Raw genomic sequence first — 15330 nt, 5'->3', positions numbered from 1 at the left:
AGGGGTGCCTAGCAGTCAGGTCAGTGGCAGTGATTTCCCATTGGAAGCACTCTGCACTAATCACAGCCAGACAGGCAGTTCCAGAGGGAGGTGGTTTTTCCCTTGGGATTGCCAGTCTGGACTGTGATAACAGAGAGAGCATTTCCCAATGGAAGTCACTCTCTTGTTATTATGGCAGCCATATCTGGCTTCCAGAGGGTGCAGCCAACGCAGTCCCCAGAAGCCAGCCTGTAGTTGTGAGCTGAACTTATGACCCACCCCTGGATTTAGGCTCCACTTCCTGCTGCAACTGGACTTAAGCCTCGCCTCCCAGTGTCACCTGTCAATAGTCACAGGCCGGTAGCAGTTGCCCCTGGTTACTTTCATGACTTGTCCTGTATTTCAGGGTTTCTTTTGAAAAATCTTGCTAGCAAAATGTCAAAGTTGTCTTTTGCAAAGAAAGTAATTTACAGTATTTCATACAATATCAAATATTTTGTCACATTATTTTAGATCTTCATGATGAACATAATGGCTCCAATTTTGCATTCAGGTCTATCCATATACCTCTGCACACTGTATGTAAATGTGGAAAGTCTATTATTGCAATATTTTTCATAGCTCCCATGTCACACTGTGTGTGATAAAGACACATACACAAGTCTTATATCCATGTGTGGAGTAATGCTATTACCCCCTCATTAGTTAAGGTAGCCCACCACTATTTTATCGAGAGGAAATTTACACTCAGATAACATAAACACTGTTTCAGGCACATCTGTAATTTCATGTTCAGCTCAATATTTAACTGAGCCAAGACTTGCGTATTTAGCATGCAATTTCCATAAACTACGACCTGATTAGCTGACCTGTTAATGAGCTCGTCTGTTCTGCCGAGCGGGAGTTTTAGTAGGACAAGTAGCCTCTGTTCTCAGGTTCAATCTGTTACAAATATAACAAGAATAAACGTTGGCTTCAGTCTGAAACCTTACACGGACTGGAACCTTCCATAAAAAGCAACCCACCCATGCTCTTAAAATTTTTATGATTATTGTTGCTGAAATAACATTTAAATGGAGCTGAAGTTTCAGAGAAAACAATCTATGTGCATACATCTAAGCTATTTTTGATTGCTCCTCAACTGTGTTTCTTGGATATAATATGTTCCAAGTTACCAGTTCTCAATTTAGATCTATTCCTGTTTTGCAGGGCACAAAAATGGAAAAAAATGGGGGGTGGAGAAAGTATGGTGTACAATTATTAACTTCATATTTATCAAAGAATATAATTTAGTTGAAAATGAACCAGCTGGACCAGTAATACTTCTGTATTCTTTACTACACATGTAATCTAGGAGACCCTCAAAACAAATTCATCCACAACAAGCACGAAGAAGTATTAAAATGAAAGAATTGTTAAGCTATGAATTATCAAATGAATGTTGATAATTAATAAGAAGGCATTAGACAATGGGCATCCTGAATGGTATACAAGATGAAGTCCCATAGCATAGGCATCACTTTTCTTAGAGATAGATAGATAGATAGATAGATAGATAGATAGATAGATAGATAGATAGATAGATAGATAGATAGATAGATAGATAGATAGATAATTTTCATATTAAATAAACATACTTTCAACTAAAATTTGAATGAAAACATTTTAATAATTCAATGTTGGAGATGAGAAGAACGTTTAAGTGGATTCCAAGTTTCTATGAATATCATTGGTTACGGCCAGCCAAACATATTAATTTGTGAAGGTAGCTCTGAAGTAGTTTTGTAATTTAAAACTAGTCTTTTTCAAATATATGTATTATTATTTAATTTTTTCAAGAACAAATTCTATAAAAAGGAAAGGATAATACATAATACAGGGTGAATATGAAGTTTGGATGTAAATGACAAAAGCACATAGCAAATGGCATATAAAATGTGAAATCTTAGGGGATTTCTGTATTGGGGTTAATTATGGCATAACTCATCACTGCATTATTTATTTCAGATCTATCATGTCTCTGAAAATGCAGAAAATAGAAGAAAAGGTTAACTGTGTTATGGAAAAAAAAGTGTCTCAAGTAATAATGTTTAAATCTCTATTGCTGTAAAGTTTTAAGGGGTAATTAAATTGTTTTTCTCCACAGCTGCCACTAGATGGTGCTCAATGTGGCAATTAAATTGTAGCTCCATCTGGGCATGAATAGCCGCAGGGGGGGTCACATTTCAGTATGCAGTTTCCTGAGGTGGCGAGCTATAACGTGCGAATAGTCATCTGTTTGGGTGACCCAGCTGCACTTTTTTCACACCCATTAGTTTAGACAGGTTTAGCCTCTTTACTGGCTAAACCCAGTCTGTTTGAATCAAAAAAAGAAACATTTCAATATTGTCCCACAATCTCCCATCACTTTAAATCGGAGATCTGGCAAAAAACAAAAAACAAAAAAAACAACACCAATTGAATCACCCCCTCACTTGTATATGCTAATATCATATCTACTGTATATATACAAAGTTGATAAAGTTTAAAGTTACACAAGTACTTTATAAATACTCTCTATACAATAGTGGATACATACAGTATACAAGCACCTTTTTCTTTTAAGCACAAATTATTTTGATTATTGAAGTTATTATTATTATTATTATTATTATTATTATCCTTTATTTATATGGCACCACAAGGGTTCCGCAGCGCCCAATTACAGAGTACATAAATAATCAAACAGGAAAACAGCAACTTACAGTTGATAACAGTATAGGACAAGTACAGGGTAAATACACATAGTTACATCAGCTGATGACACTGGAATAAGTATCAGGTGGCAGGGGTGGTCTTCTGTATGCCGGCGGTCGGGCTCCCGGCGCTCAGTATACCGACGCCGGGAGCCCGACAGCCAGCATACCGACACTTATTTTCCCTCGTGGGGGTCCACGACCCCCATAGAGGGAGAATAAAATAGTGTGGCGCGCGTAGCGCGCCACCGTGCCCGTAGCGTGGCGAGCGCAGCGAGCCCGCAAGGGGCTCATTTGCGCTCGCCACGCTGTCGGTAAGCCGGCGGTCGGGCTCCCGGCGCCGGGATGCTGGTCGCTGGGAGCCCGACCGCCGGCCAGCCGTAGTGAACCCGGTGGCAGAAGACTGCTGGATGTGGTGCAGTTGAAGATTATTAAAATAAGAAAGGATAAGCACATGAGGTAAGAGGGCCCTGCTCGTGAGAGCTTACATTCTAAAGGGGAGGGGTAGTTAGTCTGAAGAAGGTAATGTATTTACATGTAGATGTATTTAAAGTAAATTATTTGTCTGTAAAGCAGCTTTGCTAATAAATGTAATTCATACAACTATTTGGTACTTGCTCTACATCTAATGATGCACATTAAGCCAATATGTAGAAACCATAGATGCTTGTGATTCCTGCAAACAAAGGCAAACACATGCTCAGGCTTGTAGTCTTCAGTTTATCTGTAATGGTTCAAAAGCTACAATGTTCAGATAGTTGCTACATTGATTCACTGGCAATAAAATGTCCAAAACCTTGAAAAAACGCATCAGAACTCTATGTCCTGGGTCAGTGTGATTTATTCAGATTGTCAGACTCAATTTGCTAGCAACACTTTGACACTGCACACAGAACAGTGTTTCGAAATAACTAGACACAACTATTACTGCAAGTGCTGATAGATTATCATAGTGATGAGGCTGGAGAAAGTGCTATGGAGTTATGGCACAAACTAGGGAAAAAAAATCCTCTTGAACCAAAAACATTTAAGATATAATTTATGTGTTTGACTTGTGGAACCTGTAAAGTTGCAGTTTGTGTGATTAAAGCATGGTCCATTAATTCTAAAAAGGGTCAATAAGCAATTTCCCGGGTCAGGGGCTTAATACAATATGCCTGTTAATTTATAAATCTTGGTTTTGATTTTTACATTGTAGGGCAGATTAATTAATAACATACTCTAGATTATTTGTTTTGTGCAAAGAATTATCACACACAGGTGGATGGTGGAGAGACAGGCCAATTTATGATGTCAGAGTTGCACCTCCAGTTTTAGTTGTAATGTTTATACGTCTTAAGCATACACATATGGGGACTGATGCAGAGATGAACGTACCGTACATCATTTGTAGGGAAGTACAGGTGATGCAGAGTCATACGCATTTACATAGCATCTACACATACATTTCCACCAAAAAAAGCAGAACAGTGCTGTAAAGGTGTGTTCTCATGGGTGTGTTATAGAAAATCTACATTCATTAGTTCTACAGTCATTAGGTTGACCCCATATGGTTGACAGGCACAAGGTTGACATGGACAAAATGTTGACATATGAAGGGTTGACATTGGAAAAGGTCGACAGGTAAATACAGTTGACAGGGTCAAAGGTCGAAAATGAAAATGGTTGACAAAAAAACAGCATCCGCTCGCTACAAGGTTATTAAAGGTTAAGATTTGTGACAAGTATAGTCAAGGAAGAAAAAACTAAAACACATAAAAAAACAAAGCAATATGACATTTTTTATTATGTTGTGCCTACAGGCACGGCGCTGTGACTTAAATAAAAATCCTATTATATGGGAATACCCCTGGTATTATTCTACATTCTTGTTGCTTGTGGTCTTATTTTGAGTGAGCTGAAACAAAGCAGTAAATTCACACACACACAACTGAGATATAGGGAGGATGAACCAGATCAGAAAGATACTAAATCTGCCTAGTATTAGGTAAGACTCCACAAACTCCTCTCCTAACAATCTTATAGGACAGGAAAAAACCACAACTAACTTTCTCAATCTTAAAGGGTAAACAACTCCAACACATTAAAAAAGAAATTCACAGAGAAACACCTCATGGTTTTTATCTCCTTCATGTTTATTTCAATTAAAAAATGTCACTCCTATGTGAAATGTCTCTGAGTGTACTATGTCCAGGGGCCCAAAGCATGTAATGAGTCAAACTGACTCATTACATGCCGCTGTGTGCTGCGGGCAACCGCTGCCCGCAGCGCACAGCCGCCCGGAGAGGAGAGGAGCAGCGGTACGGGGGAAGGAGGAGGAGGGAGGTGGAGGAGGGAGCCGCAGCAGTGCTTTGTTACTGGTGGAGGCGCTGCTGCTGCTGCCCCTCTGCTCCACCTCCCTCCTCCTCCTTCTCTACTGCCCGGGAATCGTCAAGCTGCACCGAGGAGCCTGAGCCAGCGGAGAGGGTAAGTATAATTCTTCCTTCTTTCTTTCTTTCTTTCTTTCTTTCTTTCTTTCTTTCTTTCTTTCTTTCTTTCTTTCTTTCTTTCTTTCTTTCTTTCTTTCTTTCTGTGTTGGGACTGCCTGCCGCAATGTGTAAAAATGGGGAATTTGCCTGCCGCAATGTGTAAAAAGAGGGAATCTGCCTGCCGCTATGTGTAAAAAGGGGGAATCTGCCTGCCGCAATGTGTAAAAATGGGGAATCGTCCTGCCGCTATGCGTAAAAATGGGGAATCTGCCTGCCGCTATGTGTAAAATGGGGAATCTGCCTGCCGCAATGTGTAAAAATGGGGAATCTGCCTGCCGCTATGTGTAAAAAGGGGGAATCTGCCTGCCGCTATGTGTAAAAAGGGGGAATCTGCCTGCCGCTATGTGTAAAAATGGGGAATCTGCCTGCCGCAATGTGTAAAAATGGGGAATCTGCCTGCCGCTATGTGTAAAAATGGGGAATCTGCCTGCCGCAATGTGTAAAAATGGGGAATCTGCCTTCCGCTATGTGTAAAAATGGGGAATCTGCCTGCCGCAATGTGTAAAAATGGGGAATCTGCCTGCCGCTATGTGTAAAAATGGGGAATCTGCCTGCCGCAATGTGTAAAAATGGGGAATCTGCCTGCCGTAATGTGTAAAAAGAGGAATCTGTCCGCCGTAAGGTGTAAAAGGGTCTCTACCTGGTGTAGTGGTGCTACTGTGCGGCGTAATTTTAATAATGGAGACTACTGTGCACCATTTTATGAATTGGTATTATTTTGTGGCCACACCCCTTCCCCACGAAGCCATGCCACTATGTATTTTTGCGCGCGCCTACGGCGCGCACTACCCCTGTTTTGCATGCAGCGGTGGGGCTCCGATGCCGTTTCTTGCACACAGTGCTAAAATGTCTAGTTACGGCACTGTTGCTAGGTATCAATTTCTCTGGCCTTGAGCAGGTCCCCCTCACCAGATCCTCTCCAGGGGTGAGGGGGTGGACTTGGATGGGATGGGGATGGGGGGGGGGGGCAAAGCATTTTGTCGCACCTGGGCCCACCGCTCGCTAGTTCCGCCACTGGTACTATGTAAGTTTTAATATGTTTAGTCTAGCTACATATATTCAGCTGTAATAGGAATAATAAGCAGTAAAAAATAGTTTTTATTGAAAGGAGTAAAAATAAATCACATCAAAGAGTAATAACTTTGGATAGTTAATGTTATAAAGCATTAAAAAAGGTCCCAGTCCTGGTTTAAAGGGTATATGCACCTTATTGAAGATTTGGGAGAATATAATAAACACTGGCCAGCCCCCTTCATTCTAATTCTGTGTTTTATTAAGCCACAGTGCATGAAGAATCTGTAGCTCATTCAGTACTGTGTTGTCACTCTGGAGGCAACAGAATGCACAGGTGCTGCCCCTCATGCAGCAGAGTTTGCAGCTGTGAACACCCCTGTGCAAAACCTCACCCCCACTTCAAAGAAGAGTAACCCCTTGTGCCAAAATAGTAAATAACTATTATCCACATTATGTTTTCTTTTCTATTACCAAAGCTACGGTACATTTCTAATTCTAATATTCTTGCCTAATCTTTGCCATCTACATTTTTTTTAAATACTGTAGAATGCCACTTTATGAAGCACCTGCCAGCAATGGAATGGCGAGACTAATAAAAGAAGTAACCTAGTTTAAAAGCCTAAGTGACTTAATGTATTGGCATTTATGATTGCATTTCTGAAGTAAAACATGTTAGATGATGTATATATTCAAGCAAACTACATAATACGTGACATATCCTGAAAAATACTATGTTTATTGCATGTAAGATGTAAGTCTAGATGTGTAGAAAAATGATAAACACTAGGGCTGGCGGAGGGCTGAACGGAAGTCGGTTTTGCAGACGTACAGATGTGTCTTCATACATATTTTTAAAGGGGCAATTGCTTACAAGGCAGGGTTTTATCTTGTGATTGCCCCTTTAAAAAAAATCTGAAATCGTCTAGCATCCTGCACCCCTGGCGATCTTGGACTCCATTACATCCCTGCGCTAGTGTTCATACGATGCAATACACCTGGGGCTGTACCTGAGCTACACCGAGAGGAGTAGGCTGTGGGAAATTTGCCCACATCTTCCAGAAGCTATAAGACTCTCTCGGCAGTTCTAGGTGTAAGTAAGCATGAACCAAACTACAGTTTCCAAGGTGCTCTATCTAGCTTAGATATAAATATACATTTCAACATTATTTTTAACCACTTAACTGAGGATTTTCCCCCCACAAAACCTCTCAGAAATTGTAGGTTTTTTTTTCTAAATACTAACTATTTGTGTATAATACAAATGAATGTTTTGGGATCAATAGAAGCTCATCCATTTCCTAAGCTCAAACATAAATGTAAGTGCTGATTATCACCAAATGTCAAACACGTGTATCTCCTACAGCCGGTGGGTCGCCAGCCTAAAGCTTTTTCTTTTTTTGACCACTATTTATGTATGATTTTAGTAATTTCTGAACTGTTCTAAAGCCAAATGTATTTATTACAGAGGTTTGGAATTACTTAAGACTTTGAAAAACTATTTGAGAAGAGTTGCTGATCTTCTCTGCTGAGCTTTTGTGAATTAGCTCCTAGATGCTCCAGTGTGTGTTCTATCTGGTCACACTGTCACCAATAGGCGTCCCCTGAAGCTAATGCGGAAACAGTACAACAAAGAGTACATCAATAGCTTGTGCTATAGAGCAAAAGTAAACAATTCCCTGCCAACTCAATAGCTCATTGTATTGTATTTCTCCATGACCATAAAATGTCAATCACAGAGTACAGTCAGTAACGGTAATGGTGTGCAACCTGCCCTGTCATTAATGACAGTTTTTAGGTTGAATTACCTTTATAGTGAATCATGATAGCAAGAAGCCAAGTCCCATTATGCTGCAACCTCGTAGCTTTAAGATCTATGCCTGATACCTCCTAACTGTGAAGGATGCAACTGTGTAATGGGTGGTCTTCAGTTTGCCGGCTGTCGGGATCCCGGCGCACAGTATACCGGCGCCGGCATCCCGACAGCCGGCATACCGACAACTTTTCTCCCTCTTGGGGGTCCACGACCCCCCTGGATGGAGAATAGATAGCGTGGCACGCGTATCCCCCGCGCCACCGTGCCCGCAGCGTGGTGAGCAAAGCAAGCCCGCAAGGGGCTCATTTGCGCTCACCCAGCTGTCGGTATACCAGCGGTCGGGATTCCGGCGCCGGTATCCTGGCCGCCGGAAGCCCGGCCACCGGCATACCCTACTACACCCCTGTGTAATGAGTGTGATAACAGATAACCATATGGCACAGTTCCATATACTGTATGCGAGTTGTCAAGCCTGTAGCCAATCATTTCTGAACTCTGCCCATTAATTTGCAACTAGCTTAGTCTATACTAGCATAACAAGTACTGTGGAAAGATTATATATTTATCCAAGTAAAGTAAGTAAATAAAAAATCAAGTGGCTAGAAGCATAACTGGGTAAAACATTCATGCGGAGAAGTGAGCCAGTGGAGAAGCAACCAATCAGCATTGAAGTAACATTTATAATTTGCATACTACAAAATTATACAGAGCAGCTGATTGGTTGCTATGGGCAACTTCTCCACTGGCTCACTTCTCCACTCTTTTCACTGCTTCATGAATAGACCCAATAAAGTCTAGTATTCTAGTGTTGATGATAAACTAATCTAAAAGAGTTATCAGTGGGGCATAATAAAAGTAGAGATGAGAGGGTTCGGTTCCTCGGAATCCAAACCCCCCCGAACTTCACCCATTTTACATGGGTCCGAGGCATACTCGGATTCTCCCGTATGGCTCGGTTAACCCGAGCGCGTCCGAACATCATCATCCCGCTGTCGGATTCTCACGAGATTCGGATTCTATATAAGGAGCCGCGAGTCGCCGCCATTTTTCACTAGTGCATTGGAAATGATAGTGAGAGGACGTGGCTGGCATCCTCTCACTTTGTTTCAGGGGGCTGCATATCTTTATTCTGGGGACCAGCAGTATTATAGGAGGAGTACAGTGCAGAGTTTTGCTGACCAGTGACCACCAGTATTATACGTTGTCTGCCTGAAAAACGCTCCATATCTGTGCTCAGTGTGCTGCATATATCTGTGCTCACACTGCTTTATTGTGGGGACTGGGGACCAGCAGTATTATATAGGAGGAGTACAGTGCAGAGTTTTGCTGACCAGTGACCACCAGTATACGTTGTCTGCCTGAAAAACCCTCCATATCTGTGCTCAGTGTGCTGCATATATCTGTGCTCACACTGCTTTATTGTGGGGACTGGGGACCAGCAGTATTATATAGGAGGAGTACAGTGCAGAGTTTTGCTGACCAGTGACCACCAGTATACGTTGTCTGCCTGAAAAACGCTCCATATCTGTGCTCAGTGTGCTGCATATATCTGTGCTCACACTGCTTTATTGTGGGGACTGGGGACCAGCAGTATTATATAGGAGGAGTACAGTGTAGAGTTTTGCTGACCAGTGACCACCAGTATACGTTGTCTGCCTGAAAAACGCTCCATATCTGTGCTCAGTGTGCTGCATATATCTGTGCTCACACTGCTTTATTGTGGGGACTGGGGACCAGCAGTATTATATAGGAGGAGTACAGTGCAGAGTTTTGCTGACCAGTGACCACCAGTATTATACGTTCTCTACCTGCAAAACGCTCCATATCTGTGCTCAGTGTGCTGCATATATCTGTGCTCACACTGCTTTATTGTGGGGACTGGGGACCAGCAGTATTATATAGGAGGAGTACAGTGCAGAGTTTTGCAGACCAGTGACCACCAGTATTATACGTTCTCTGCCTGAAAAAACGCTCCATATCTGTGCTGCTTTGTAGTATATAGTAGGAGTACAGTGCATAATTTTGGAGTACGGTACAGAAGGCCACTGCTCTACCTACCTCTGTGTCGTCAAGTATACTATCCATCCATACCTGTGGTGCATTTCAGTTTTACACAGTTTGCTGACCACCAGTATATAATATATAGCAGTACGGTACAGTAGGCCACTGCTCTACCTACCTCTATGTCGTCAAGTATACTATCCATCCATACCTGCGGTGCATTTAAGTTTTGCACAGTTTGCTGACCACCAGTATATAATATATAGCAGTACGGTACAGTAGGCCACTGCTCTACCTACCTCTGTGTCGTCAAGTATACTATCCATCCATACCTGTGGTGCATTTAAGTTTTGCACAGTTTGCTGACCACCAGTATATAATATATAGCAGTACGGTACAGTAGGCCACTGCTCTACCTACCTCTGTGTCGTCAAGTATACTATCCATCCATACCTGTGGTGCATTTAAGTTTTGCACAGTTTGCTGACCACCAGTATATAATATATAGCAGTACGGTACAGTAGGCCACTGCTCTACCTACCTCTGTGTCGTCAAGTATACTATCCATCCATACCTGTGGTGCATTTAAGTTTTGCACAGTTTGCTGACCACCAGTATATAATATATAGCAGTACGGTACAGTAGGCCACTGCTCTACCTACCTCCGTGTCGTCAAGTATACTATCCATCCATACCTCTGGTGCATTTAAGTTGCACAGTTTGCTGTCCACCAGTATATAATATATAGCAGTACGGTACAGTAGGCCACTGCTCTACCTACCTCTGTGTCGTCAAGTATACTATCCATCCATACCTGTGGTGCATTTAAGTTTTGCACAGTTTGCTGACCACCAGTATATAATATATAGCATTACGGTACAGTAGGCCACTGCTCTGCCTTCCTCTGTGTCGTCAAGTATACTATCCATCCATACCTGTGGTGCATTTAAGTTTTGCACAGTTTGCTGACCACCAGTATATAATATATAGAAGTACGGTTCAGTAGGCCACTGCTCTACCTTCCTCTGTGTCGTCTAGTATACTATCCATCCATACCTGTGGTGCATTTAAGTTTTGCACAGTTTGCTGACCACCAGTATATAATATATAGCAGTACGGTACAGTAGGCCACTGCTCTACCTACCTCTGTGTCGTCAAGTATATTATCCATCCATACCTGTGGTGCATTTAAGTTTTGCACAGTTTGCTGACCACCAGTATATAATATATAGCAGTACGGTACAGTAGGCCACTGCTCTACCTACCTCTGTGTCGTCAAGTATACTATCCATCCATACCTGTGGTGCATTTAAGTTTTGCACAGTTTGCTGACCACCAGTATATAATATATAGCAGTACGGTACAGTAGGCCACTACTCTACCTACCTCTGTGTCGTCAAGTATACTATCCATCCATACCTGTGGTGCATTTTAGTTTTGCACAGTTTACTGACCACCAGTATATAATATATAGCAGTACAGTACAGTAGGCCACTGCTCTACCTACCTCTGTGTCGTCAAGTATACTATCCATCCATACCTGTGGTGCATTTAAGTTTTGCACAGTTTGCTGACCACCAGTATATAATATATAGCATTACGGTACAGTAGGCCACTGCTCTACCTACCTCTGTGTCGTCAAGTATACTATCCATCCATACCTGTGGTGCATTTAAGTTTTGCACAGTTTGCTGACCACCAGTATATAATATATAGCTGTACCGTACAGTAGGCCACTGCTCTACCTACCTCTGTGTCATCACGTATACTATCCATCCATACCTGTAGTGCATTTAAGTTGTGCGCAGTATATATATAGTAGTAGGACAGTGCATTGCCACTCCTAGATGGGCCAGGTGTTTGTGTCAGCCACTTGGGTCGCTTAGCTTAGTCACACAGCTACCTCATTGCACCTCTTTTTTTCTTTGCATCATGTGCTGTTTGGGGACTATTTTTTAAATCTGCCATCCTGTCTGACACTGCAGTGCAACTCCTAGATGGGCCAGTTGTTTGTGTCGGCCACTTGTGTCGCTTAGCTTAGCCATCCAGCGACCTTGGCGCACCTCTTTTTTTCTTTGCATCATGTGCTGTTTGGGGACTATTTTTTAAATCTGCCATCCTATCTGACACTGCAGTGCCATTCCTAGTTGGGGTAAGTGTTTGTGTCAGCCACTTGGGTCGCTTAGCTTAGCCATCCAGCGACCTCGGTGCAAATTTTAGGACTAAAAATAATATTGTGAGGTGTGAGGTGTTCAGAATAGACTGGAAATGAGTGGAAATTATGGTTATTGAGGTTAATAATACTATAGGATCAAAATTACCCCCAAATTCTATGATTTAAGCTGTTTTCGAGGGTTTTTTGTAAAAAAAAAAACGAATCCAAAACACACCCAAATCCGACAAAAAATTTTCAGGGAGGTTTTGCCAAAACGCGTCCGAATCCAAAACACGGCCGCGGAACCGAATCCAAAACCAAAACACAAAACCCGAAAAATTTCCGGTGCACATCACTAAATAAAAGCAATGTGAAAAAGACAGCACATATACACTAACTTAATAATCTTATGCATATAAATATGAATCCACTGCTCTTTTGCTTTAGAAGATGTCAGTTATATTGCACAAGTTACGCAGAAAGGTGATCATTACTTTTGACAGCATAGTATAAACACAAACTTTGACTGTATATCTGCACTTCACAACAGTGTACAATCTGTCCATACAGTATTTTACATGAAGCTAATGATTACAGGTTTAGTTGGAAGGATTAGCAAGCATGCATCAGAATAGTGAAATAACAATCTCGCAAACCTCAACCTGATAGTATTGCCAAAATTCCTTTTTTTCTATAAATTACAAGACATAATACTCACTCTTGCCCAGATAAAGTGTATTTCTGAAATACTCTGTTATTGCAAGACATTCATCTTCCTGAGCTAAGGTATGACACATATACAAATCATGTTCCAATGTATAGATCTCTTGTGTTACTGCTAACCTTAAATTACAGCATGGGTGGGAGTTCACAAACACAGGGGCTAATGATGTCTGAAACATTAATGTTCATTGGAATCTGTTCAAATTTATTTTGTGTAATGGAAAGAAAAACACCCTGGAAATGAGCATTTGTTCAGTACTTTCTCAAAGTCTGCGGATACTTCAGAACAATTTCCATAATAATAAAATGACATGCAATAAGATGGTCCAGGTGTGCTCATTCCAAACTCCCATGACCCTGGGGCTACTCTGTAAGGACATCTAACACATTAGTCACAGTGGAGTGATTCCTATGGTTGTTCAGCTGTTGTCCATGTGTAACTCTTAGCATCCCTTTTGTGTCTTGAATTGTATTAAATGCATTCTCAAATGGCAAAAAAATAATAATCATGAGGAATGAGAATAAAATCGATAGTGTTATATTCAACAACACATTCTATCTAGTCATCAGTACGCATTTCCAGCCTGCTACTGGTGTTATAGAACATGCACCTCACCATAAACTCCTTATAACCTGCCCCAAATGTACCAAAATAAAACATCAAAGCTATCAATGAACAGTATAGTGATTAGCAGAGTAAATCTATCTCAATGCAAGAAATGTCCTATATTTAAAAAGGGTCTAATGTATATCCCCTACTTACACTAAAATATTACTTTGGTGGGAAGGCAGGGATACAACCAAAATAATGAATATAGAAGGGAATGTAAAGGAAGGGAAGTCATTTACTACAAATCTTATTTAAAGCAGAAAATCAATTTAACAGTGACCGAATCATAGCTTTTAAAAGAAACAGTATGCCAGCCCTAAGATGTGCACAAGTGGGCCACTGCCCTATGCAACAATCAGCTGTGTACCGTAATTAGATAATAATACACAAAACTTCAATACTATCAGTATAACACTGGTTCCGCATTCAGCAATATGACTACATCACTTATAAAGTTGTACAGACCAGCACAGCCAGATGGGTAAAAGAAGCATAGCAGAATGAATCTAAAGCAAAGATCTATAACTCACATATTTGATAACTAAAAAGACTATGAGCGGTATCCAGTTAGCCACTAATTACTTTCGCGGGGGCTATCCAATTAACCCCAATGCCAGAACTTATCAGGGATTTGGTTTCCCTAGCCTTCGGCAGGTGAAACCAAATCTGCAATAAGCAGCCTTTTTTCCAACCGCAACCACGAAATCACATAGTGTAGGTCTGCGACTTTTCACGGATCTTGTGTTTTCATTCGAGAAATGTAAAGTTTGCGGATGGAAAAAAATGGTGGCTAATTGGATAACCCCAGCCCCCGCCCCCCCCCCCCCCAAAAAAAAATAATAATAATAATAATTGACAATCAAAAATAAATCGTGAAACTCCCTGGTTTTTCATGCCTGAACATTTTTTGCAGCTAATTGGATACCCCCGCTGTTCATATTATCACAATAAAAATAAAAGCTCACATAAAAAAATATTACTACTACTACTACTACTACTACTACTACTACTACTACGAATAATAATAATAATAATAGTAATAATAATAATAATTATTATTATTATTATTATTCGTAGTAGTAGTAGTAGTAGTAGTAGTAGTAGTAGTAGTAGTAGTAGAATCAATACTTAGATACAATAAAGATTTAAAAAAGCTGAACATTTTTAAATAGACAATTTAATGATACTATATATTGCAAACTACACTAGTTACTCATTCTGGTCACAGTAAATGACACAATATATATGTGTGTGCACATGTATTTATTTTAAGTAGATAGAGGCTAATACTAGTGAATATTTCTCAATAAAGCATGCTGAGTGCTTATGGGGTTAGACCAGACACAAATAAGAAAGAACACAGAAGGCATAAGCTGCAACAGTCACAGTGTCTTAGTATAATATTTGTGCTGTAACTCTGACACTGTAGGAGAACACCTGCTGAGTTTTGCACTGACAAGAAGAAACAAACATGACAAAACTTTACTTACTGTACTCTTCACAATCCTCTTTTCATTGCGTCCAGAAAGAATGTTGTGAATTCAAGAGGGAAAAGCCAAAACCTGATGAGTGAAATAAAAAAGGCAAAATCAGAACCACTTAAGCTTTCAGTGGCAGATATCTGTTCTCCTCGCTGTTCTGTACAGTGTGAATATCCAAAGCAGCAGTGTAGCGGTCTATAAATATTGACCCTGACACTTGCTCAGTACTTTACTTGCTCATGGAACAGGTCTGTTACCTTACACCATGGTAATACTCAGATGAAGTTCTCA

General features: G+C 40.8%; 1 protein-coding gene across 7 annotated transcripts in view; it reads right to left on the bottom strand.

The window, feature by feature from the left end:
* BMPR1B (bone morphogenetic protein receptor type 1B) overlaps nucleotides 1-15330 on the bottom strand; it is an 804535-nt gene that overhangs the window by 276025 nt on the left and 513180 nt on the right. For 6 of the 7 annotated variants that reach the window (XM_063917486.1, XM_063917497.1, XM_063917476.1 and 3 more), the window contains one exon: nucleotides 15049-15120. The exons of the other annotated variant lie outside the window; for it this stretch is intronic. The gene's annotated coding sequence lies outside the window, so the exon portion shown is untranslated. The remainder of the gene's footprint in view (nucleotides 1-15048; nucleotides 15121-15330) is intronic. 7 annotated transcript variants of the gene reach the window in all.

Source organism: Pseudophryne corroboree, chromosome 1 (genome assembly GCF_028390025.1).
Source record: "Pseudophryne corroboree isolate aPseCor3 chromosome 1, aPseCor3.hap2, whole genome shotgun sequence".
Classification (NCBI taxonomy): domain Eukaryota; kingdom Metazoa; phylum Chordata; class Amphibia; order Anura; family Myobatrachidae; genus Pseudophryne; species Pseudophryne corroboree.
The sequence above is the reverse complement of the archived record's forward strand: the minus strand, read 5'-3'. Positions and strand labels throughout refer to the sequence as shown.